Source organism: Ranitomeya variabilis, chromosome 6 (assembly GCF_051348905.1).
Source record: "Ranitomeya variabilis isolate aRanVar5 chromosome 6, aRanVar5.hap1, whole genome shotgun sequence".
Lineage (NCBI taxonomy): Eukaryota > Metazoa > Chordata > Amphibia > Anura > Dendrobatidae > Ranitomeya > Ranitomeya variabilis.
In genome coordinates this window covers 429,779,741-429,806,638 of record NC_135237.1, presented here as the reverse complement: position 1 = coordinate 429,806,638, position 26,898 = coordinate 429,779,741, and positions in this window count along the sequence as shown.

Below are 26,898 nucleotides of genomic sequence, written 5' to 3'. Positions count from 1 at the left end.
CGCAATAAGGGACAAAAAGAAAGCATTTAGAGAATTAAAGGAAGTAGGTAGTGAGGAGGCATTAAATAAATACAGAAAATTAAATACATTCTGTAAAAAGCAAATCAAGGCAGCAAAGATTGAGACAGAGAGACTCATTGCCAGAGAGAGTAAAAATAATCCCAAAATATTCTTTAACTATATAAATAGTAAGAAACAAAAAAATGACAGTGTTGGCCCCCTTAAAAATAGTCTGGGTGAAATGGTGGATGAGGATGAGGAAAAAGCCAATATGCTAAATGACTTTTTTTCATCAGTATTTACAAAAGAAAATCCCATGGCAGACAAAATGACTAGTGATAAAAATTCCCCATTAAATGTCACCTGCTTAACCCAGCAGGAAGTACAGCGGCGTCTAAAAATAACTAAAATTGACAAATCTCCAGGCCCGGATGGGATACACCCCCGAGTACTGCAGGAACTAAGTACAGTCATTGATAGACCATTATTTTTAATCTTTAAAGACTCCATAATAACAGGGTCTGTACCACAGGACTGGCGTATAGCAAATGTGGTGCCAATATTCAAAAAAGGGGCAAAAACTGAACTCGGTAATTATAGGCCAGTAAGTTTAACCTCTACTGTGGGTAAAATCCTGGAGGGCATTCTAAGGGATGCTATGCTGGAGTATCTGAAGAGGAATAACCTCATGACCCAGTATCAGCACGGGTTTACTAGGGACCGTTCATGTCAGACTAATTTGATCAGCTTCTATGAAGAGGTAAGTTCAGGACTGGACCAAGGGAACCCAGTGGACGTAGTATATATGGACTTTTCCAAAGCTTTTGATACGGTGCCACACAAAAGGTTGTTACATAAAATGAGAGTAATGGGGATAGGGGAAAATATGTGTAAGTGGGTTGAGAGCTGGCTCAGGGATAGGAAACAAAGGGTGGTTATTAATGGAGCACACTCGGACTGGGTCACGGTTAGCAGTGGGGTACCACAGGGGTCAGTATTGGGCCCTCTTCTTTTTAACATATTTATTAATGACCTTGTAGGGGGCATTCAGAGTAGAATTTCAATATTTGCAGATGACACTAAACTCTGCAGGGTAATCAATACAGGGGAGGACAATTTTATATTACAGGATGATTTATGTAAACTAGAAGCTTGGGCTGATAAATGGCAAATGAGCTTTAATGGGGATAAATGTAAGGTCATGCACTTGGGTAGAAGTAATAAGATGTATAACTATGTGCTTAATTCTAAAACTCTGGGCAAAACCGTCAATGAAAAAGACCTGGGTGTATGGGTGGATGACAAACTCATATTCAGTGGCCAGTGTCAGGCAGCTGCTACAAAGGCAAATAAAATAATGGGATGTATTAAAAGAGGCATAGATGCTCATGAGGAGAACATAATTTTACCTCTATACAAGTCACTAGTTCGACCACACTTAGAATACTGTGCACAGTTCTGGTCTCCGGTGTATAAGAAAGATATAGCTGAACTGGAGCGGGTGCAGAGAAGAGCGACCAAGGTTATTAGAGGACTGGGGGGTCTGCAATACCAAGATAGGTTATTACACTTGGGGCTATTTAGTTTGGAAAAACGAAGACTAAGGGGTGATCTTATGTTAATGTATAAATATATGAGGGGACAGTACAAAGACCTTTCTGATGATCTTTTTAATCATAGACCTGAGACAGGGACAAGGGGGCATCCTCTACGTCTGGAGGAAAGAAGGTTTAAGCATAATAACAGACGCGGATTCTTTACTGTAAGAGCAGTGAGACTATGGAACTCTCTGCCGTATGATGTTGTAATGAGTGATTCATTAATTAAATTTAAGAGGGGACTGGATACCTTTCTGGAAAAGTATAATGTTACAGGGTATATACACTAGATTCCTTGATAAGGCGTTGATCCAGGGAACTAGTCTGATTGCCGTATGTGGAGTCGGGAAGGAATTTTTTTCCCCATGGTGGAGTTACTCTTTGCCACATGGGTTTTTTTTGCCTTCCCCTGGATCAACATGTTAGGGCATGTTAGGTTAGGCTATGGGTTGAACTAGATGGACTTACAGTCTTCCTTCAACCTTAATAATAACTATGTAACTATGTAATCCTATTGATCCATATACATTAAATGGGAGTATACTCAGGACTACAGAGTAGGAATAGTAGATTAGTACTCAATGTCAAGCAGCAGCCTCAAAAGCAATTAAGATTTTAGGTTGTATAAAAAATAGATTAAATTCCATGATCCCAACGTATTGTTGCCCCTTTATAAATCACTTGTGAGGCCACATCTAGAATACAAGATTCAATTTTGAGCTTCACATTTAAAAAAGGATATTCAGAAGTTAATGTCAGTTGAAAGGAAACACAACTAGATTATTACAAAGGAAGAAAGGTCTCTCATATGATGAGAGGTTGCAAATGTTGGGCTTGTAGCTTAGAAAAAAGACACCTCAGAGGAAATCTCATTTACATGTATAAATACAGTGGGTACAGAAAGTATTCAATCCCCTTTAAATTTTTCACTCTTTGTTTCATTGCAGCCATTTTATAAATTCAGAAAAGTTCAGTTTTTCCCATTAATGTACACTCTGTACCCCATCTTGACTAAAAAAAACAGAAATGTAGACTTTTTGCAAATTTAATAAATAAGAAAAACTGAAATATCACATGGTCATAAGTATTCAGACCCTTTGCTCAGACACTCATATTTGCATCACATGCTGTCCATTTCCTTGTGATGCTCCTTGAGATGGTTCTACTCCTTCATTGGAGTCCAGCTTCGTTTAATTAACCTGATAGGACTTGATTTGGAATGGCACACACATGTCTATATAAGACCTCACAGCTCACAGTGCATGTCAGACCAAATGAGAATCATGAGGCCAAAGGAACTGGCCAAGAAGCTCAGAGACAGAATTGTGGCAAGGCACAGATCTAGCCGAGGTTACAACAGAATTTCTGCAGTACACAAGGTTCCTAAGAGCACAGTGGCCTTCATAATCCTTAAATGAGAGAAGTTTGGGACCACCAGAAGTCTTCCTATACCTGGCCGTCCAGCCAAAGTGAGCAATCGTGGGAGAAGAACCTTGGTGAGAGAGGTAAAGAAGAACCCCAAGATCACTGTGGCTGAGCTCCAGAGATGCAGTAGGGAGATGGGAGAAAGTTCCACAAAGTCAACTATCACTGTAGCCCTACATCAGATGGGCCTTTATGACAGAGTGGCCAGACAGAAGCCTCTCCTCAGTGCAAGACATATGAAAGCCCGCATAGAGTTTGCTAAAAAAACACATGAAGGACTCCCAGACTATGAGAAATAAGATTCTCTGGTCTGATGAGACAAAGATAGACCTTTTTGATGATAATTCTAAGCGGTATGTGTGGAGAAAACAAGACACTGCTCATCACCTGCCCAATACAAGCCCAACAGTGAAACATGGTGGTGGCAGCATCATGCTATGGGGGTGTTTTTCAGCTGTAGGGACAGGATGACTGGTTGCAATTAAAGGAAACATGAATGCTGCCAAGTACAGAAATATCCTGGAATAAAACTTCTTCCAGAGTGCTCTGGACCTCAGAATTGGCAGAAGGTTCACCTTCCAATAAGACAGTGACCCTAAGCACACAGCTAAAATAACAAAGGAGAAAGGAGTGGCTTCAGAACAACTCTGTGACCATTCTTCACTGGCCCAGCCAGAGTCCTGACCTAAACCCAATTGAGCATCTCTGGAGAGACCTGAAAATGGCTATCCACCAACGTTCACCATCCAATCTCAGGCAACTGGAGAGGATCTGCTAAGAAAAATGGCAGAGGATCCCCAAATCGAGGTGTGAAAAACTTGTTGCATCATTCCCAAGAAGACTCATGGTTGTACTAGCTCAAAATGGTGCTTCTACTCAATACTGAGCAAAGGGTCTGAGTACTTATGACTAGTGTTGAGCGATACCTTCTGATATTCAGAAATATCGGGATGGGATTGTATCTGCCGATATCCCAAAAATATTGGATATCGCCAATACCGGAAACCAATGCAAGTCAATGGGACACAAATATCGGAATGAAAATAAGCAATTTCTTTCCTTGTACATCCTGCTCCAGGGGGGGGAGTGTGGGCGGTGCGTGGGCGGAGACTGCGTGTCTGTGTGAGACCGTCTGGGGTCTGTGCGGGCCTGCCAGGGGTCTGTACGGGCCTCTTGGGGGTCTGTGCGGCCTGCCGGGGGTCTGTGCGGGCCTGCCGGGGGTCTGTGCAGCCTGCTGGGGGTCTGTACAGGCCTTTCTGGAGTCTGTGCAGCCTGCTGGGGTCTGTACGGGCCTCTCGGGGGTCTTTGTGGCCTGCCGGGGGTCTGTACGGGCCTCTCGGGGGTCTGTGCGGCCTGCCAGGGGTCTTTGTGTTTGTGTGCAGGCATCGTCCAATGGAACTACAAGTCCCATCGGGCTATGCCTTCTACATTGGCAGTGATTGACACATTAGCCAATGATGGGACAGTAGTAGTCCCATCATCCGGCTAATGTGTTGAATGTAAAAAAAACAAAGAAATCTAAATACATACTACATACATACTACATACATACATACATACAACATACTACATACATACTACATACATACATACAACATACTACATACATACATACAACATACTACATACATATTACATACATACAACATACTACATACATGCTACATACATACATACAACATACATACAACATACCACATACATACAACATACATACAACATACTATATACTACATACATACATACAACATACATACATACAACATACATATAACATACTATATACTACATACATACAACATACATACAACATACTACATACATACATACATAAATACAACATACCACATACATACAACATACATACAACATACATACAACATACTACATGCATCCACACAACATACATACATCCATACAGCAAACATGCATACTGCATACATACATACTACATACATACAACATACATACATACATACTACATACATACAACATACATACATACTACATACATACAGGTCCTTCTCAAAAAATTAGCATATAGTGTTATATTTCATTATTTACCATAATGTAATGATTACAATTAAACTTTCATATATTATAGATTCATTATCCACCAACTGAAATTTGTCAGGTCTTTTATTGTTTTAATACTTATGATTTTGGCATACAACTCCTGATAACCCAAAAAACCTGTCTCAATAAATTAGCATATCAAGAAAAGGTTCTCTAAACGACCTATTACCCTAATCTTCTGAATCAACTAATTAACTCTAAACACATGCAAAAGATACCTGAGGCTTTTAAAAACTCTCTACCTGGTTCATTACTCAAAACCCCCATCATGGGTAAGACTAGCGACCTGACAGATGTCAAGAAGGCCATCATTGACACCCTCAAGCAAGAGGGTAAGACCCAGAAAGAAATTTCTCAACAAATAGGCTGTTCCCAGAGTGCTGTATCAAGGCACCTCAATGGTAAGTCTGTTGGAAGGCAAAAATGTGGCAGAAAACGCTGTACAACGAGAAGAGGTGACCGGACCCTGAGGAAGATTGTGGAGAAGGACCGATTCCAGACCTTGGGGAACCTGAGGAAGCAGTGGACTGAGTCTGGTGTGGAAACATCCAGAGCCACCGTGCACAGGCGTGTGCAGGAAATGGGCTACAGGTGCCGCATTCCCCAGGTAAAGCCACTTTTGAACCATAAACAGCGGCAGAAGCGCCTGACCTGGGCTACAGAGAAGCAGCACTGGACTGTTGCTAAGTGGTCCCAAGTACTTTTTTCTGATGAAAGCAAATTTTGCATGTCATTCAGAAATCAAGGTGCCAGAGTCTGAAGGAAGACTGGGGAGAAGGAAATGCCAAAATGCCTGAAGTCCAGTGTCAAGTACCCACAGTCAGTGATGGTGTGGGGTGCCATGTCAGCTGCTGGTGTTGGTCCACTGTGTTTCATCAAGGGCAGGGTCAATGCAGCTAGCTATCAGGAGATTTTGGAGCACTTCATGCTTCCATCGGCTGAAATGCTTTATGGAGATGAAGATTTCATTTTTCAGCACGACCTGGCACCTGCTCACAGTGCCAAAACCACTGGTAAATGGTTTACTGACCATGGTATTACTGTGCTCAATTGGCCTGCCAACTCTCCTGACCTGAACCCCATAGAGAATCTGTGGGATATTGTGAAGAGAAAGTTGAGAGACGCAAGACCCAACACTCTGGATGAGCTTAACCCCTTCACCCCCAAGGGTGGTTTGCACGTTAATGACCGGGCCAATTTTTACAATTCTGACCACTGTCCCTTTATGAGGTTATAACTCTGTAACGCTTCAACGGATCTTGGCGATTCTGACATTGTTTTTTCGTGACATATTGTACTTCATGATAGTGGTAAAATTTCTTCGATATAAGTTGCGTTTATTTGTGAAAAAAACGAATATTTGGCGAAAATTTTGAAAATTTCGCAATTTTCCAACTTTTAATTTTTATGCCCTTAAATCACAGACATATGTCACGCAAAATACTTAATAAGTAACATTTCCCACATGTCTACTTTACATCAGCACAATTTTGGAACCAACATTTTTTTTTGTGACGGAGTTATAAGGGTTAAAAGTTGACCAGCAATTTCTCATTTTTACAACACCATTTTTTTTTAGGGACCACATCTCATTTGAAGTCATTTTGAGGGGTCTATATGATAGAAAATACCCAAGTGTGACACCGTTCTAAAAACTGCACCCCTCAAGGTACTCAAAACCACTTTCAAGAAGTTTATTAACCCTTCAGGTGTTTCACAGGAATTTTTGGAATGTTTAAATAAAAATGAACATTTAACTTTTTTTCACACAAAATTTATTTCAGATCCAGTTTGTTTTATTTTACCAAGGGTAACAGGAGAAAATAGACCCCAAAATGTGTTGTACAATTTGTCCTGAGTACGCTGATACCCCATATGTGGGGGTAATCCACTGTTTGGGCGCATAGCAGAGCTCGGAAGGGAAGGAGCGCTATTTTACTTTTCAATGCAAAATTGACTGGAATTAAGATGGGATGCCATGTTGCGTTTGCAGAGCCCCTGATGTGCCTAAACATTAAAAAACCCCACAAGTGACACCATTTTGGAAAGTAGACCCCCTAAGGAACTTATCTAGATGTGTTTTGAGAGCTTTGAACCCCCAAGTGTTTCACTACAGTTTATAACGCAGAGCCGTGAAAATAAAAATTCTTTTTTTTTTTCACAAAAATGATTTTTTAGCCCCCAGTTTTGTATTTTCACAAGGGTAACAGGATAAATTGGACCCCAAAATTTGTTGTCCAATTTGTCCTGAGTATGCTGATACCCGATATGTGGGGGGGAACCACTGTTTGGGCGCATGACAGAGCTCGGAAGGGAAGGAGCGCCATTTGGAATGCAGACTTAAATGGATTGGTCTGCAGGCGTCACGTTGCATTTGCAGAGCCCCTGATGTACCCAAACAGTACAAACCCCCCACAAGTGACCCCATATTGGAAACTAGACCCCCCAAGGAACTTATCTAGATGTGTTGTGAGAACTTTGAACCCCCAAGTGTTTCACTACAGTTTACAACGCAGAGCCGTGAAAATAAAAAATCTTTTTTTTCCCACAAAACTTATTTTTTGGCCCCCAGTTTTGTATTTTCACAAGGGTAGCAGGAGAAATTGGACCCCAAAAGATGATGTCCAATTTGTCCTGAGTACGCTGATACCCCATATGTTGGGGTAAACCCCTGTTTGGGCACACGGGAGAGCTCGGAAGGGAAGGAGCACTGTTTTCCTTTTTCAACGCAGAATTGGCTGGAATTCAGATCGGATGCCATATCCCGTTTGGAAAGCCCCTGATGTGCCCGAACAGTGGAAACCCCCCAATTATAACTGAAACCCTAATCCAAACACACCCCTTACCCTAATCCCAACAGTAACCCTAACCACTCCTCTAACCCAGACACACCCAACCCTATTCCCAACCGTAAATGTAATCCAAACCCTAACCCTATCTTTAGCCCCAACCCTAACTGTAGCCCCAACCCTAGCCCCAACCCTAGCCCCAACCCTAGCCCTAACCCTAGCCCTAACTCTAGTCCTAACCCTAACCCTAATGGGAAAATGGAAATAAATACATTTTTTAATTTTTTTATTTTTCCCTAACTAAGGGGGTGATGAAGGGAGGTTTGATTTACTTTTATAGCGGGTTTTTTAGCGGATTTTTATGATTGGCAGCCATCACACTGAAAGACGCTTTTCATTGCAAAAAATATTTTTTGCGTTACCACATTTTGAGAGCTGTAATTTTTCCATATTTGAGTCCACAGAGTCATGTGAGATCTTGTTTTTTGCGGGATGCGTTGACATTTTTATTGGTAACATTTTCGGACACGTGACATTTTTTGATCGCTTTTTATTCCGATTTTTGTGAGGCAGAGTGATCAAAAACCAGCTATTCATGAATTTCTTTTTGGGGAGGCGTTTATACCGTTCCGCGTTTGGTAAAATTGATAAAGCAGTTTTATTCGTCGGGTCAGTACGATTACAGCGATATCTCATTTATATCATTTTTTTAATGTTTTGGCGCTTTTATACGATAAAAACTATTTTATAGAAAAAATAATTATTTTGGTATTGCTTTATTCTCAGGACTATAACTTTTTTATTTTTTTGCTGATGATGATGTATGGCGGCTCGTTTTTTGCGGGACAAGATGACGTTTTCAGCGGTACCATGGTTATTTGTATCAGTCTTTTTGATCGCGTGTTATTCCACTTTTTGTTCGGCGGTATGATAATAAAGCGTTGTTTTTTGCCTCGTTTTTTTTTTTTTTTCTTACGGTGTTTACTGAAGGGGTTAACTAGTGGGCCAGTTTTATAGGTCGGGTCGTTACGGACGCGGCGATACTAAATATGTGTACTTTTATTGTTTTTTTTATTTTATTTAGATAAAGAAATGTATTTATGGGAATAATATATTTTTTTTTTTTTTATTATTTTGGAATTTATTTTTTTTTATTTTTTTTTACACATTTGGAAAATTTTTTTTTTACTTTTTTACTTTGCCCCAGGGGGGAACAATACAGATCGGTGATCTGCCAGTTTGCATAGCACTCTGACAGATCACCGATCTGCGAGAAGTGCAGGCTGCTTCACAGTGCCTGCTCTGAGCAGGCTTCTGTGAAGCCACCTCCCTCCCTGCAGGACCCGGATCCGCGGCCATCTTGGATCCGGGTCTGGAGCAGGCAGGGAGGGAGGTAAGACCCTCGCAGCAACGCGATCACATCGCGTTGCTGCGGGGGGCTCAGGGAAGCCCGCAGGGAGCCCCCTCCCTGCGCGATGCTTCCCTGCACCGCCGGCACATCGCGATCATGTGTGGTGTGCCGGGGGTTAATGTGCCGGGGGCGGTCCGTGACCGCTCCTGGCACATAGTGCCGGATGTCAGCTGCGATATGCAGCTGACACCCGGCCGCGATCGGCCGCGCTCCCCCCGTGAGCGCCGCCGATCGCGCTGGACGTACTATCCCGTCGGCGGTCATACGGGCCCACCCCACCTCGACGGGATAGTACGTCCGATGTCAGGAAGGGGTTAAGGCCGCTATTGAAGCATCCTGGGCCTCCATAACATCTCAGCAGTGTCACAGGCTGATTGCCTCCATGCCACGCCGCATTGAAGCAGTCATTTCTGCCAAAGGATTCCAGACCAAGTATTGAGTGCATAACTGAACATTATTATTTGATGGTTTTTTGTTTGTTATTAAAAAACACTTTTATTTGATTGGACGGGTGAAATATGCTAATTTATTGAGACAGGTTTTTTGGGTTATCAGGAGTTGTATGCCAAAATCATCAGTATTAAAACAATAAAAGACCTGACAAATTTCAGTTGGTGGATAATGAATCTATAATATATGAAAGTTTAATTGTAATCATTACATTATGGTAAATAATGAAATTTAACACTATATGCTAATTTTTTGAGAAGGACCTGTATTACATACATACTACATACATACTACATACAAACATACATACATACTACAAACATACATACTTACTACATACATACAACATACATACTACATACATACTACATACAATACATTCATACATTACATACAATACATACATGCTACATACATACATACAACATACATACTACATACATACTACATACAATACATTCATACATTACATACAATACATACATGCAGAGATACAGTACATATAACATAGAGTACATACTCACCATCACTTGTCATTTTGATCCCCAAAGCCAGTGTCATCTGTAAAAAATATGAAAATAACAAACAACCAATATACTCTCTGATCTGCAGAAATCCATGTGTGTCCCACGCCGATCTCCCATGGAGAACGGCAGCATCAGTTGATGTGACCACTCTCTAGGGGCTCCAGGACTATAATGACGGGAGGAAGGTATCCTTCTGCACTGTATTCCTCCACCGCTGTAAAAAAATAGTCCCTTGTCTCACTTTTGGCATTGCTGTGTGAGAAATTTTCCCACGCAGCAATTGCCATAAAGTGAGACTCTGAACTCTAGTAACCTCTCAGTGATGCACTGCAGGAGCCATTGTCTCCTGTCAGTGTGTCACTGAAGGTCCTATAGAGCAGTAACATCACCCGATGTCACTGTTCTATAGGGGAGATCGTCATGGGACACTCGTTATTAATTGGACTACAGCGGACAGGTAGTATATGGTTTATTATTTTACATTTTTTGCAGGCGCTGAAGTATGGTAAGTATGGTTAAATGAAGAATATTAAAATACTTTTTTCCATTAAAAAAATGACGTGGGGTCCCCCTATATTTTATAGCAAGAAAGGCTACGCAGAGAGGGGCCATGGATATTGGCCCCCCCGGCTACAAATACCAGTCCGCAGCTGCCCCAGAAATGGCGCATCTGTAAGATGTGCCAATTCCGGCACTTAGCCCCTCTCTTCCCATTCCCGTGTAGCGGTGGGATATGGGGTAATAAGGGGTTAATGTCACCTTGCTATTGTAAGGTGACATTAAGCCGGGTTAATAATGGAGAGGCATCAATAAGACGCCTATCTATTATTATTCCAATGCTAGGACATGGTTAATAAAACACACACATATTAGGAAAAAAGTATTTTAATATTCTTCATTTAAACATACTTACCATACTTCAGCGCCTGCAAAAAATGTAAAATAATAAACCGTATACTACCTGTCTACCGTAGTCCAATTAATAACGAGTGTCCCACGACGATCTCCCCTATAGAACAGTGCATCACTGAGAGGTTGCTAGAGTTCAGAGTCTCACTTTATGGCAATTGCTGCGTGGGAAAAATTTTCACACAGCAATACCAAAAGTGAGACAAGGGACTATTTTTTTACAGCGGTGGAGGAATAGAGTGCGGAAGGTTACCTTCCTCCCGTCATTGTATTCCTGGAGCCCCTAGAGAGTGGTCGCATCAGCTGATGCTGTCGTTCTCCATGGGAGATCGGCATGGGACACTCATGGATTGCTGCAGATCAGGGAGTATATTGGTTGTTTGTTATTTTAATATTCACAGATGACACTGGCTTCGGGGATCAAAATGACAAGTGATGGTGAGTATGTACTCTATGTTATATGTACTGTATGTCTGTATTGTATGTAATGAATGAATGTATTGTATGTAGTATGTATGTAGTATGTATGTATGTCGTATGTATGTTGTATGTATGTAGTATGTATGTATGTAGTATGTATGCAGTATGTATGTATGTATGTAGTATGTATGTTGTATGTATGTATATAGTTTGTATGTAGTATGTATGTGGTATGTATGTAGTATGTATGTTGTATGTAGTATGTACATATGTAGTATGTATGTAGTATGTATGTATGTAGTATGTATGTTGTATGTATGTATTATGTATGTTTTATGTATGTTGTATGTATGTATGTTGTATGTATGTATGTTGTATGTATGTAGTATGTATGTTGTATGTATGATGTATGTATGTGGTATGTTGTATGTATGTTGTATGTATGTAGTATGTATGTTGTATGTATGTTGCATGTATGTATGTAGTATGTATGTTGTATGTATGTAGTATGTTGTATGTATGTAGTATGTATGTTGTATGTATGTATATAGTATGTATGTTGTATGTATGTGGTATGTATGTAGTATGTATGTTGTATGTAGTATGTACATATGTAGTATGTATGTAGTATATATGTTGTATGTATGTATGTAGTATGTATGTTGTATGTATGTAGTATGTTGTATGTATGTTGTATGTAGTATGTATGTTTGTAGGGTTTTTTTACATTCAACACATTAGCCGGATGATGGGACTACTACTGTCCCATCATTGGCTCACGTGTCAATCACTGCCATTGTAGCAGGCATAGCCCGATGGGACTTGTGGTCCCATCGGACAATGCCTGCACACAAACACAAAGACCCCTGGCAGGCCGCACAGACCCCCCGAGAGGCTCGTACGGCAGGCCGCACAGACCCCTGGCAGGCCGCACAGACCCCCGAGAGGCCCGCACAGACCACCGGCAGGCCACACAGACCCCTGAGAGGCCCATACAGACCCCCGGCAGGCCACACAGACCCTCGGCAGGCTGCACAGACCCCCGAGAGGCCCGTACAGTCCCCTGGCAGGCCACACAGACCCCCAGCAGGCCGCACAGACCCTCGAGAGGCCCGTACAGACCCCCGGCAGACCGCACAGACCCCCGGCAGGCCGCACAGACCCCCGGCAGGCCCGTACAGGCCCCCGGCAGGCCCGCACAGACCCCACATGGTCACGCACAGATCCCGCCTGCACACACAGACACGCAGTCTCCGCCAACGCACCGCCCACACTCCATAATAATGCATCATTGCGCTATAGGAACTTCTGATTCCGGTATCCGATATCTTAAAAGTATGTGAACTCAGTATCAGAAATCCGATACAGCGAATATCGGCCGATACCCGATATTTGCAGTATCGGAATGCTCAACACTACTTATGACCATGTGATATTTCAGTTTTTCTTTTTTAATAAATATGCCCAAATTACTGCATTTCTTTTTTCTCAGTCAAGATGGGGTGCAGAATGTACATTAAAATGCGAAAAAATTGAACTTTTTTGAGTTTACCAAATGGCTGCAATGAAACAAAGAGTGAAAAATTTAAAGGGGTATGAATACTTTCCGTACCCACTGTATATGTGTTGTCAATACAAACGACTGGCACATGACTCAATCCTTTCATAGACCATACTTAGGACAAGGGTGCACTCATTATGGGTGGAGAAAAGGCAATTATGACATCTAAATAGGAAAGCATTCTTTAGGCCAGGGTCATACTTGCAGTATGGAAAATCGGTCCGAGTCTCCCTGCCGAGGGTCACACAAGTGTCTCCCTTTGGTCATCCATGTGTAATGCGTTTGCAATGCGGTGATGGGATTTTCTCGCACCTACAGGTCCTTCTCAAAAAATTAGCACATAGTGTTAAATTTCATTATTTACCATAATGTAATGATTACAATTAAACTTTCATATATTATAGATTCATTATCCACCAACTGAAATTTGTCAGGTCTTTTATTGTTTTAATACTGATGATTTTGGCATACAACTCCTGATAACCCAAAAAACCTGTCTCAATAAATTAGCATATCAAGAAAAGGTTCTCTAAACGACCTATTACCCTAATCTTCTGAATCAACTAATTAACTCTAAACACATGCAAAAGATACCTGAGGCTTTTAAAAACTCCCTACCTGGTTCATTACTCAAAACCCCCATCATGGGTAAGACTAGCGACCTGACAGATGTCAAGAAGGCCATCATTGACACCCTCAAGCAAGAGGGTAAGACCCAGAAAGAAATTTCTCAACAAATAGGCTGTTCCCAGAGTGCTGTATCAAGGCACCTCAATGGTAAGTCTGTTGGAAGGCAAAAATGTGGCAGAAAACGCTGTACAACGAGAAGAGGTGACCGGACCCTGAGGAAGATTGTGGAGAAGGACCGATTCCAGACCTTGGGGAACCTGAGGAAGCAGTGGACTGAGTCTGGTGTGGAAACATCCAGAGCCACCGTGCACAGGCGTGTGCAGGAAATGGGCTACAGGTGCCGCATTCCCCAGGTAAAGCCACTTTTGAACCATAAGCAGAGAAGCGCCTGACCTGGGCTACAGAGAAGCAGCACTGGACTGTCTCTAAGTGGTCCCAAGTACTTTTTTCTGATGAAAGCAAATTTTGCATGTCATTCGGAAATCAAGGTGCCAGAGTCTGGAGGAAGACTGGGGAGAAGGAAATGCCAAAATGCCTGAAGTCCAGTGTCAAGTACCCACAGTCAGTGATGGTGTGGGGTGCCATGTCAGCTGCTGGTGTTGGTCCACTGTGTTTCATCAAGGGCAGGGTCAATGCAGCTAGCTATCAGGAGATTTTGGAACACTTCATGCTTCCATCGGCTGAAATGCTTTATGGAGATGAAGATTTCATTTTTCAGCACGACCTGGCACCTGCTCACAGTGCCAAAACCACTGGTAAATGGTTTACTGACCATGGTATTACTGTGCTCAATTGGCCTGCCAACTCTCCTGACCTGAACCCCATAGAGAATCTGTGGGATATTGTGAAGAGAAAGTTGAGAGACGCAAGACCCAACACTCTGGATGAGCTTAAGGCCGCTATTGAAGCATCCTGGGCCTCCATAACATCTCAGCAGTGTCACAGGCTGATTGCCTCCATGCCACGCCGCATTGAAGCAGTCATTTCTGCCAAAGGATTCCAGACCAAGTATTGAGTGCATAACTGAACATTATTATTTGATGGTTTTTTGTTTGTTATTAAAAAACACTTTTATTTGATTGGACGGGTGAAATATGCTAATTTATTGAGACAGGTTTTTTGGGTTATCAGGAGTTGTATGCCAAAATCATCAGTATTAAAACAATAAAAGACCTGACAAATTTCAGTTGGTGGATAATGAATCTATAATATATGAAAGTTTAATTGTAATCATTACATTATGGTAAATAATGAAATTTAACACTATATGCTAATTTTTTGAGAAGGACCTGTATGTATCCGTATGGTATCTGTATGACATGTGTATGACTTTACAATTCTCACTGCTTTTCCTCATTGAATTTAATGATTCAATGGGCTGAAATGAGGAAAATGTGTGAATATTTCATGCAAGCTACACTGAGGGTCCGTGTGGTGTCTGATTTTTTCTCGCACCCATAGACTTGCATTAGCGAGACTCGGCCATTATACGTGCACAATCGCAGCATGCTGCAATTTCTCTCGCACGCAGAATACGCCTGAGAAAAATACCGGTGATGAGAGATGTCCCATAGATTTACACTGGTCCAAGTGCTATGCAATGTTTTCTCGCATAGCACTCATCCGTATTCTACGCTAGTGTGACCCCGGCCTTATAGTTAGTGCTGTCAGACTGTGGAATACCTTACCACAAGCGTTATTAAAGGCAGACACAATAACAGACTTTAAAAAAGGGCTGGATGATTTCCTCAATACACATAATATTGTAGGTTATAGTTAATTTAGTGACAAAATATAAAATTGGTGGAGAAACGTTGAACTTGATGGACCTAGATCTTTTTCAAACTATGTAAATATGTAGCTAATAAAAGTCAAATGGTGCAATATTTCTATTAAACAATAATTGTTCTCAAAGGTCTCCATAGCCTTTACAGGTAAATACATGCTGCAATATTGAGTCCAGTACTTGACGTTACATGATTTTATCAAGCAACAATGTTAAAATATATGTGTTAGGGTTGGCAGATTGCAGTAAATAAATTTAATAGAGAAGTGCAATCGCAACCCGGGGTCCACCATGAAGAGATGTTAAACTGCAGTTAGTGTGAACAATGACGGAACACACAGCAAGCGATTGCTTGTACACACTGAGTTAAATGTCACTCAATGAACAGCACATGAAGAGAACACGCACAAAAAAAAACAGATGCATGCAATAGAGCTGTGTCACTCGCATACAGTAACAGAATAGATGCTCTACATTAGAGCTGTGTCACACAGATTAGGAATTATGCTAGATATGACCCCTGCTAACCTCACAGGGGAATGAAGCCCCTCTCACGGGGTAAGAAGCAAACAGTGGTCACACAGTCAGCAAAAGCACTCAACCAACTCCTCTATGGAGGTGCCGGAATTCTAATGGCTAGAAACCAGCTCTGAATTCATACAGACAAACTCCTCTCCGGAGAATCTGGTCTAACGGCTTAACGCCAAGCCTGAGTATATGCTGGTAAAGACCATACTGATGCAATGTCCTATACACCCATGTAATGAGATTGATACTAGCACGCCCAAGTGCCCCTCTGAGACCCTTTTATATGTTCAGCTCATGTCCAGTCGGAGGACCTTGCTCACGGACCAATCCGGAGCTGCCACATCACCAGAGCAGCTGATGACCGAGCACCAATGAGACGCCGCCACATCATGAGCATGCTCAATAGGGTGATTTCTGGAATGGTGCTCCAGAGCGTCCGCTCGTCGCTGCCTACTATTGGTTACCATAGACTTGGCTGAAGAGACAGCAGAAACCAGACAAACAGCACGAGCTTGAGCAAGATGCTGAGACCGACGTCTATGCTCAGCAGCACCCGCAGCAACCAAAGCTGAATGGGAGACTGCTGATGCAGGCAAGGCTTGGGATCTACCCTGTACAGTGGGAGAATCCCGGTGCCTAACAGTATGTGCACGTGTTCTATTTTTCATTAATTTACCAATAAACACGTTGTTTCATGTTTCTTTAACTCAGTATACCTGAATACTGATTCCACTGTACATGCACATTTTGACACAGAAGCAATAGAAGTAAATAGTGATTGCTCATTAGAAGCCAGTGACATATCTTCATTCAGGTGGCACTGGTGTCATATAAATGAAATATAGATGCAGAAGGACTGTACATTCACAGCATGGAGAGAAGTGTGTAGGATTGAATTTGCTTTGTACAAGCATGATTTAGTGGGACCCCATAGGCAATTACGATGAACTAATCTAAGAATAACAGATACAGGACAGACACTCTCAGCTTCTCCTGGTAATTTGAATAGATTGTTCCATGCAGCGTCTGAGTGCTGCAGGAATTCTTTATTTAGACTTTGAACAGGCTGTCAATTTTGCTTTATTATTCTGTGTGGGGAAAATGGGCACTCTTCTTTAAAGTTTTAAATATTTTATGAGTTCCTTCAATTATAGTGATAAGAATATATACTGAATTAGCATAATTTGAGGAATCCTTAAATCTATGGCATATATGAAAAAATAAATAAATAGAAAAGGAATGAATTTGTTCATTCTCACTACTGCTCAGACAAGACACAGCAGTAAAGGGCCGCTAAATCTAGATTAGTAAACATACAAAATAAAGAATCAAATATAACTAAAAATCAATCAAAAATATATATCATAGGTATGGAGAGGTTTTTTGGGATTCCCAGTGTATCTCCGCTGGGTTTATACCTTGTTTCTTTGGCGTTACTTTTACATGTCTCTGCTTTAACCCTTGCTCCTCTCCCCCTAACTTGCAGGGATACTGTTGTATGTTACCTGTATGGGTGCTACTCAGTTCTCTGAGCTGCTTCGTAGCTGTACATGTGCTGTGTTGTCTTTGCCCTGCTGCATGACCACCCGCATGTGTGGTCCCTGGCTGCCACTGTGGAGGCTATCCGCGGGTAGCGAGGTCCTCTGCAGCTGGTGCATGACTTTCCACATGTGTTTAGGCTAGCAGTCGCTGCCAGGGGCCCTAAGCCACAGTTCCTGTGCTGTCTGTGCTGTAATGGTTTCTGTTTGTGCTTAGGGTGCGCACGGCCACACCTACCCTGCTTTTATTAGGGTTTGAGTGTGCACCTGTGTTGCTTCCTCAGCCTATTGCTGAGGGGCAGCTCCTATATAAATTCCCTCTTTCCTGTTGGGCATTGCCAGAGCATTGCTGGCATTGCACTTTTCCTGGTGCAGTGAGAGTGGCTGTCCTCTGTGAGTTTGAGAAGCCACAAAGATACCAAGAAAGGGATTTACAGTTTCCAGGAGCACCTCCAGGACCCAGAAGCAAGGAGAAGACCACATTTCACAGAGCTGGCAAAAAGCCGTGCGCACCACCGTACTGGACTGGTGGGGGCCTCCCAGAACTGGATCTGAGTCCCCAACATCACCGTGATTTTTTTCCTGTTTTGTGCATGTCAGGGCCTAGTGTAGGCTTCAATAATCAGAACATGGCAGCCATGAGGCCTGCTTGGTAAAGGCCAGGGAGGTTATTGTAGAGTAGCATCATTATTTGTTTATTGTTTGCATTTACTTGTGTGACGTATGCTGATTATGTAATAGTTGGAGCACCGTGCTATTTTATGGACAAGCTAAAAAATATAACTCTTGTAAATTATGTTTTGCCATTGCATACCCCTGTTTGCATCGTCCTCATCCACTTCATTCCTTGCCTTCCAATAAATCTACCCTTTGTTGTTTGCACCTCATCTTGTGTATGGTAGTCTTCCTGCACCGTGGTGGTCCCCCGGCCGAAAGAAGGTGTGGGGTGGAACCTAGCAGTTGCTGCGGGGGCCGAAGAGATGCCATCCCCAGAGTGGAGTAGACAGGTGATCCTTGATCAAATGGAAGTGGACGTGAAGGCTCTGGGCCCTGAGCATGTGCAAGCAATAGAAGCCATGCTGTGGGAAAATCAGGCCTCATTCGTCCATCACGCCGAGTATTTCAGCTGTACTGAAGCCATCACGCATGAGATACCAACCAGAGATGCTCGCCCAATTCGAGAACGATACCGGCAGATCCCACCCAAGATGTATCAAGAGGTCAAAACATTACTGAGGCAGATGCTGGATTCAGGAGTGGTGTAGAGTAGTCAGAGCCCTTGGGCAGCCCCTTTGGTGCTCGTCAAGAAAAAGGATGGGACCATCCAGTTCTGTGTAGATTACAGGAAACTAAATGCCTGCACTGTTCGAGACTCGTATTCGTTGCCCTGCATCGATGAATCCTTGACAGCATTGGGGAAAGCCAAGTACTTCTCCACTCTGGACCTAGCAAGCGGATACTGGCAAGTAGCCGTGGCAGAGAAAGACAAATAAAAAAACGCCTTCATCCTCCTTATGGGGCTCCTTCAAGTTTAACCGGATGCCCTTCGGGCTCTCCAATGCTCCGGGCACGTTTCAAGGGCTGATGGAAAAGTGTTTGGGAGACTTAAATTTTGAGGCTACCTTGATCTATCTGGATGACATCATTGTGTTTTCGGCCTCATTCGAAGAACACCTTGTGTGGCTTGGACAGGTACTCAGAAGACTGAGCGCTCATAACTAGTGTTGAGCATTCCGATACCGCAAGTATCGGGTATCGGCCGATACTTGCGGGTATCGGAATTCCGATACCGAGATCCGATACTTTTGTGGTATCGGGTATCGGTATCGAAACAACATTAATGTGTAAAATTAAGAATTAAAATAAAAAATATTGCTATACTCACCTCTCCGACGCAGCCTGGACCTCACCGAGGGAACCGGCAGCGTTCTTTGCTTAAAATGTGCGCTTTTACTTCCTTCCGTGACGTCACGGCTTGTGATTGGTCGCGTGCCGCCCATGTGGCCGCGACGCGACCAATCACAGCAAGCCGTGACGTAATTTTCAGGTCCTCAATGCCTAATTCTAGGCATTCAGGAATTTAAAATTACGTTCCGGCTTGTGATTGGTCGCGTCGCGGTCACATGGGCGACGTGACCAATCACAAGCCGTGACGTCACGGGAGGCAGGAGACACGCGCATTTTTAAAATTACGTCACGGCTTGTGATTGGTTGCGTGCCGCCCATGTGACCGCGACGCGACCAATCACAGCAAGCCGTGACGTAATTTCAGGTCCTCAATGCAGAAATAGGCATCAGGACCTGAAATTACGTCACGGCTTGCTGTGATTGGTCGCGTCGTGGTCACATGGGCGGCACGCAACCAATCACAAGCCGTGACGTAATTTGAAAAATGCGCGCGTCTCCTGCCTCCCGTGACGTCACGGCTTGTGATTGGTCGCGTCGCCCATGTGACCGCGACGCGACCAATCACAAGCCGGAACGTAATTTTAAATTCCTGAATGCCTAGAATTAGGCATTGAGGACCTGAAAATTACGTCACGGCTTGCTGTGATTGGTCGCGTCGCGGCCATATGGGTGGCACGTGACCAATCACAAGCCGTGACGTCACGAAAGGAAGGAAAAGCGCGCATTTTAAGCAAAGAACGCTGCCAGTTCCCTCGGTGAGGTCCAGGCTGCGTCGGAGAGGTGAGTATAGCAATATTTTTTATTTTAATTCTTTATTTTACACATTAATATGGTTCCCAGGGCCTGAAGGAGAGTTTCCTCTCCTTCAGACCCTGGGAACCATCAGGAATACCGTCCGATAATTGAGTCCCATTGACTTGTATTGGTATCGGGTATCGGTATCGGATTAGATCCGATACTTTGCCGGTATCGGCCGATACTTTCCGATACCGATACTTTCAAGTATCGGACGGTATCGCTCAACACTACTCATAACCTGAAGGTGAAGCCAAAGAAGTGTCACCTTTTCAAGAGAGAGATCGAGTACCTGGGCCACATAGTGTCACAAGATGGAGTTCTACCCTCACAAGAAAAAGTGGCTGCTATTCAGAAGTGGCCAGTCCCTCGAACAGTGAGAGAACTCCAGGCCTTTCTGGGGCTCGCCGGGTAGCGCCGCCGGTTTGTTAAAGACTTCGCTAAGGTGGCGGGTCCTCTCAATGAGCTGCTGAGGGGGACCGCTGGAGTACCGAAGACCCAGTACATCCCTTGGGCCCAGAGACAAGATGAGGCCTTCCAGGCTATAAAGATTGCCCTTACCTCAGCCCCGATTTTGGCCTTCGATCAACCGTTCCTGTTGTACACAGATGGTAGCCTTCATGGACTCAGTGCAGTACTTTCTCAGATACAGGATGGACATGAGAGAGTCATTGGGAGTGCCAGCAGGTCCCTGCGAGACAGCGAAAGAAACCCTCACAATTACAGCTCCTTCTGGTTAGAGCTCCTGGCCCTGGTGTGGGCCATGACAGAGAAGTTTGTGGACTTCCTGACAGGGACCAAGATTCAAGTTCAAACAGACAATAATCCCCTGGCCCACCTTGAGAATGCTAAATTGGGGGCCTTAGAACAACGGTGGGTGGCTTGCCTAGCCAAGTTTGACTTTACCATCCGTTATCGCTCTGCTACCGAAAACGCAAATGCTGATGGGCTGTCAAGAGTGACTGTGGAGACTCCAATGAGGGATCTCGATGAGCAACTCAAAGAGGAGGAAACCGCAGACTTTCATAAGTTTAAGCCCCCAGTGGTTGCGGCCCAGTCAAGAAGGGAGGCCTGCGCATTACCCCAGTCTCTGGGGAGAGCCAATGAGGAATGGGGATATGTTCAGGATAAAGACGAAGGGCTGAGACAGATGAAATTGTGGGTAACTCAGAAACTGGAAGCCTGGCAAACAAGAGAGAGATGATCTGGACTCTGAAATGAAGAGTGTGTTACACCAGTGGGATAGACTGGAAGTGCGAGAGTCAGTGCTATATCGTAAGAGACAAAAGATATGGAAGTAAGGTGGCAGGTGGTCAGCCCAGGAAGAATGGCTCAAGAAGTTGCTAAAGAAGTCCATGAATTTGGAGCTCACTTTGGGCCCACAAAGACCTACCAGTGGTTACAGCGATATGAGTATTGACCTGGTTGGAGTCTGTGGTGGAAGAGGTTTGCTGGCAATGTCGAGTATGTGACCTCATTAAGAGTACCGAACAGAGGGCACCCATCCAGACCATACAAACTAAGGAGCCGCTAGAAGTCTTGATGATCGACTATCTCCTCGTGGGACACTCGGCTCGGGGGCTACAGTACTATTTGGTGAGGACTAGTGTTGAGCGATACCTTCCGATATTTGAAAGTATCGGTATCAGATTGTATCGGCCGATATCCAAAAAATATCGGATATCGCCGATACCGATACCCGATACCAATACAAGTCAATGGGACACAAATATCGGAAGTGATCCTGGATGGTTCCCAGGGTCTGAAGGAGAGGAAACTCTCCTTCAGGCCCTGGGATCCATATTTATGTGTAAAATAAAGAATAAAAATAAAAAATAGGGATATACTCACCCTCTGACGCGCCCTGGTGGTAACCGCTGCAACCGGCAGCCTCCGTTCCTGAGAATGAGCGAGTGAAGGACCTTCGATGACGTGACGGCTTGTGATTGGTCGCATGACCGCTCATGTGACCGCTCACGCGACCAATCACAAGACCGCGACGTCATTGCAGGTAATTCACTCGCTCATTCTTAGGAACGGAGGCTGCCGGTTGCAGCGGTTACCACCAGGGCGCGTCAGAGGGTGAGTATATCCCAATTTTTTATTTTTATTCTTTACTTTACACATGAATATGCATTCCGATCCCGAGTCCCAATAACGCAAAAATATCGGAACTCGGTATCGGAATTCCGATACTGCAAATATCGGCCGATACCCGATACTTGCGGTATCGGAATGCTCAACACTAGTGATGACCGATCATTTCTCTAAGTTCGCAGTAGTCACCCCGACTAGAGATCAGACTGCGGAATCGGCGGCGCGAGCCATCTGTCAAGACTTCATCCAAGTGTATGGGTGCCCAAAGCGCATCCACTCTGACCAAGGCGCATGTTTCTAAGGCAAGGTGATGGAAGAACTGCATCGTATGTATGGCATTGAGGGGTCCCGGACCACCCCTTACCATCCTCAAGGCAATGGAGCATGTGAACACTTCAACCAAACATTACTTCAAATGCTGAGAACATTGGAGGAGGACAAGAAGGCGTGTTGGCCAGACTACCTGCCGGAGCTGGTCTGGATCAGGCCCACTCCACCATGGGTTACACCCCTTATCTACTGCTGTTTGGAAGAGCTGGATGAGATCATTGAGCTGAATTTGGAACAGCCTGAGGAGCTGATGGGGTGAACTGTCACCTCATGGGTGAAAGAGCACCGGCAACGATTACAAATGATTCGGCGGTTGGCGGGTCAGCAGCTGCAAGAAAAAGAACATACGGACTGTAAACCGACTCAAGAGTTACCGCTCCAACCCAGAGACCGAGTATTAGTCAGAGAGAAACACCCCAAGAGAAAACTAAGTGAGAGATGGGAATGGCCTTACAGAGTAATCAAGCGAGGGTATGCTAACAGCCCTGTCTACAAGGTGCAGATTGAGAGTGGGGCGTCCGCCCCTAGAGTACTTCATAGAAATATGCTGCGGCCCTGCTGGTCTGAGATCTGTTCTACGTCATTGTCGCCTGAAGGCGCTACTCCACTTCCTGAATCTGTCATGCCTGAAGATGAAATCGATGATGAGTGGTAGACCGTCCCTGACACAGTAGGGGGTCCTCAGCCGCACAGAGACGGTAATCCCATGGATGTATCTGTACCGCCACGTGAGGATGAGACCAGACAAGAGCCCACGATGACTCCTGCAGCAATTGTTCCTCTGGAAGATAGTCAAGCCTTGCCTGACAGCCAAGAGCTCCAGAGATCCCAGAGGTCTAATGCAGGGGTTCCACCAGTCCAATATGTAGAACAGTGGGCTCTGTCTGTTTTTACAACTTTGTTGCCTCCTCTATAGATGCTGTTTCTGCATTGCACGTTCCTTCATTACACTTTGACCTTAATGCTGTGATGGCCGAGGATGACCATCATTAAGAAGGGAGGCATGCAAGAGGGAGGTGCTGTTATGGACAGTAAGGAACACGCTGTCACTTTAAGAGACTGCACCCCCTTGTCTGGTGAGATGAAATGTTCTGCCTCTCCCCTGCAAGAGGCTGTGTGAATGAGCTGAACTGTGCAGAGGGTGGGGGTGGAGCCTGAACAGCGTGTGTGAGATGAAGCTGCTGCAGAGAGAACTTTGTGCTATTTTTTGCAAGAGAGGACACACAGCCTGTAACAGTTTGAGTTGAGTTTGAGAAGCCACGAAGATACCGAGAAAGGGATTTACAATTTCCAGGAGCACCTCCAGGACCCAGAAGCAAGGAGAAGAGCAAATTTCATGGAGCTGGCAGAAACCCGTACGCACCACCGGTGGGGGCCCCCCGGAACTGGATCTGAGTCCCCAACATCACCATGAGTTTTTTCCTGTTTTGTGCACGTCAGGGCCTAGTGTAGGCTTCAATAGTCAGAACACGGCAGCCGTGAGGCCTGCTTAGTAAAGGCCAGGGAGGTTATATGTAGAGTAGCATCATTATTTGCTTATTGTTTGCATTTGCTTGTGAGACGTATGTTGATTATGTAATAGTTGGAGCACCGTGCTATTTTACGGACAAGACAAAGAATATAACTCTTGTAAATTATGTTTTGCCATTGCATACCCCTGTTTGCATCTTCCTCATCCACTTCATTCCTTGCCTTCCAATAAATCTACCCTTTGTTGTTTGCACCTCATCTTGTGTACGGTAGTCTTCCTGCACCGTGGTGGTTCCCCGGCCATCACTTCAGCTGTACACTGGTGTTATTAAAGAGGAGCTAGTTGGACCTTTTTGAGTGAAGCTGGACTCAAAATCAACTCAAGAGCCTACTAAAAAAAGCCTCAAGAGAACCAACATTTTTATAAAGCACAGTGCTCCATCACATGCATCTAAGCACTCCACTCTTGGCTAGCCAGTAAAGGTCTTAAAGATGAGAGAATAATGACATGGGCCCCTCTTCTACCTGATCTAAAATGTATTGAGAATGGACCTTAATTAACCCATTAACCCCCAAGGGTGGTTTGCATGTTAATGACCGGGCCAATTTTTACAATTCTGACCACTGTCCTTTTATGAGGTTATACCCCTGGAACGCTTGCATGGATCCTGGTTACTCTGACATTCTTTTCTCAGGGCAAATAGTACTTCATGTTAGTGGTAAAATTTCCTCAACATTACTTGCGTTTATTTGTGAAAAAAAATGGAAATTTGGTGAAAATTTTGAAAATTGTGCAATTTTCCAACTTTGAATTTTCATGCCCTTAAATCACAGAGATATGTCACTCAAAATACTTAATAAGTAACATTTGCCTCATGTCTACTTTACATCAGAACAATTTTGGAACCATAATTTCTTTTTGTTAGGGAGTTAAAAGGGTTAAAAGTTGACCAGCAATTTCTCATTTTTACAACACCATTTTATTTTTAGGGACCACATCACATTTGAAGTCACTTTGATGAGTCTATATGATAGAAAATACCCAAGTGTGACACCACTCTAAAAACTTCACCCCTCAAGGTACTCAAAACCACATTCAAGAAGTGTATTAACCCTTCAGGTGTTTCACAGGAATTTTTGGAACATTTTAAAAAATTGAAATTTAACTTTTTTTCACAAAAGATTTACTTCAGATCCAATTTGTTTTATTTTCCAAAGGGTAACAGAAGAAATTCGACCCCAAAAGTTGTTGTGCAATTTGTCCTGAGTACGCTGATACCCCATATGTGGGGGTAAACTACTGTTTGGGAGCATGGCAGAGCTTGGAAGGGAAGGAGTGCTGTTTGACTTTTCAATGCAAAATTGACTGGAATTGAGATATGCCATGTCGCATTTGGAGAGCCCCTGATGTGCCTAAAGAGTGAAACCCCCAACAAGTGACACCATTTTGGAAAATAGACTCCCTAAGTAACTTATCTAGATGTGTGGTGAGCACTTTGAATCCCCAAGTGCTTCACAGAAGTTTATAATGTAGAGCCGTAAAAATGAAAAATCATATTTTTTCACAAAAATTATCTTTTCTCCTCCATTTTTTATTTTCCCAAGGGTAAAAGGAGAAATTGGACACCAAAAGTTGTTGTGCAATTTGTCCTGAGTATGCTGATACCCCATATGTGGGGTTAAACCACTGTTTGGGTGCATGGCAGAGCTCGGAAGGGAAGTTTGACTTTTCAATGCAAAATTGACTGGAATTGAGATAGGACGCCATGTCATGTTTGGAGAGCCCCTGATGTGCCTAAACAGTGGAAACCCCCCAATTCTAACTCCAACCCTAACCCAAACACACCCCTTACCCTAATCCCAACCCTAACCACACCCCTAACCTTGACACACCTTTAACCCCAGCACACCCCTAACATTAATCCCAACCCTAACCATAACCCTAACCACACCCCTAACCCAAACATGCCCCTAACCCAAATCCCAACCCTAACCACACCACTAACCCCAACACACCCTTAACCCTAGCACACCCCTAACCCTAATCCCAACCCTAATTACACCCCTAAATCCAACACACCCCTAACCCTAATCCCAGCCATAACCCTAACCACACCCCTAACCCTGACACACCCCTAACCCTAATCCCAACCGTAAATGTAAACCAAACCCTAACTTTAGCCCCAACCCTAACCCTAACTTTAGCCCCAACCCTAGCCCTAACTTTAGCCCCAACCCTAACCCTAACTTTAGCCCCAACCCTAACTGTATCCCTAACCCTAACTTTAGCCCTAACCCAAACCCTAATGGGAAAATAGAAATAAATACATTTTTTCAATTTTATCATTTTTTCCTAACTAAGGCGGTGATAAAGAGGGTTTGATTTACTATTTATAGCGTGTTCTTATAGTGGGTGTTTATATTTGGCAGCTGTCACACACTAAAAGACGGTTTTTATTGCAAAAAATAGTTTTTGAGTCACCACATTTTGACAGCTAGAATTTTTCCATATTTTTGTCCATAGAGTCATGTGAGGTCCTGTTTTTTGCAGGACGAGTTGACGTTTTTATTGGTATCATTTTCGAGCACGTGACATTTTTTTATCGCCTTTTATTCCGATTTTTGTGAGGCATTCTGCAAAAACCAGCAA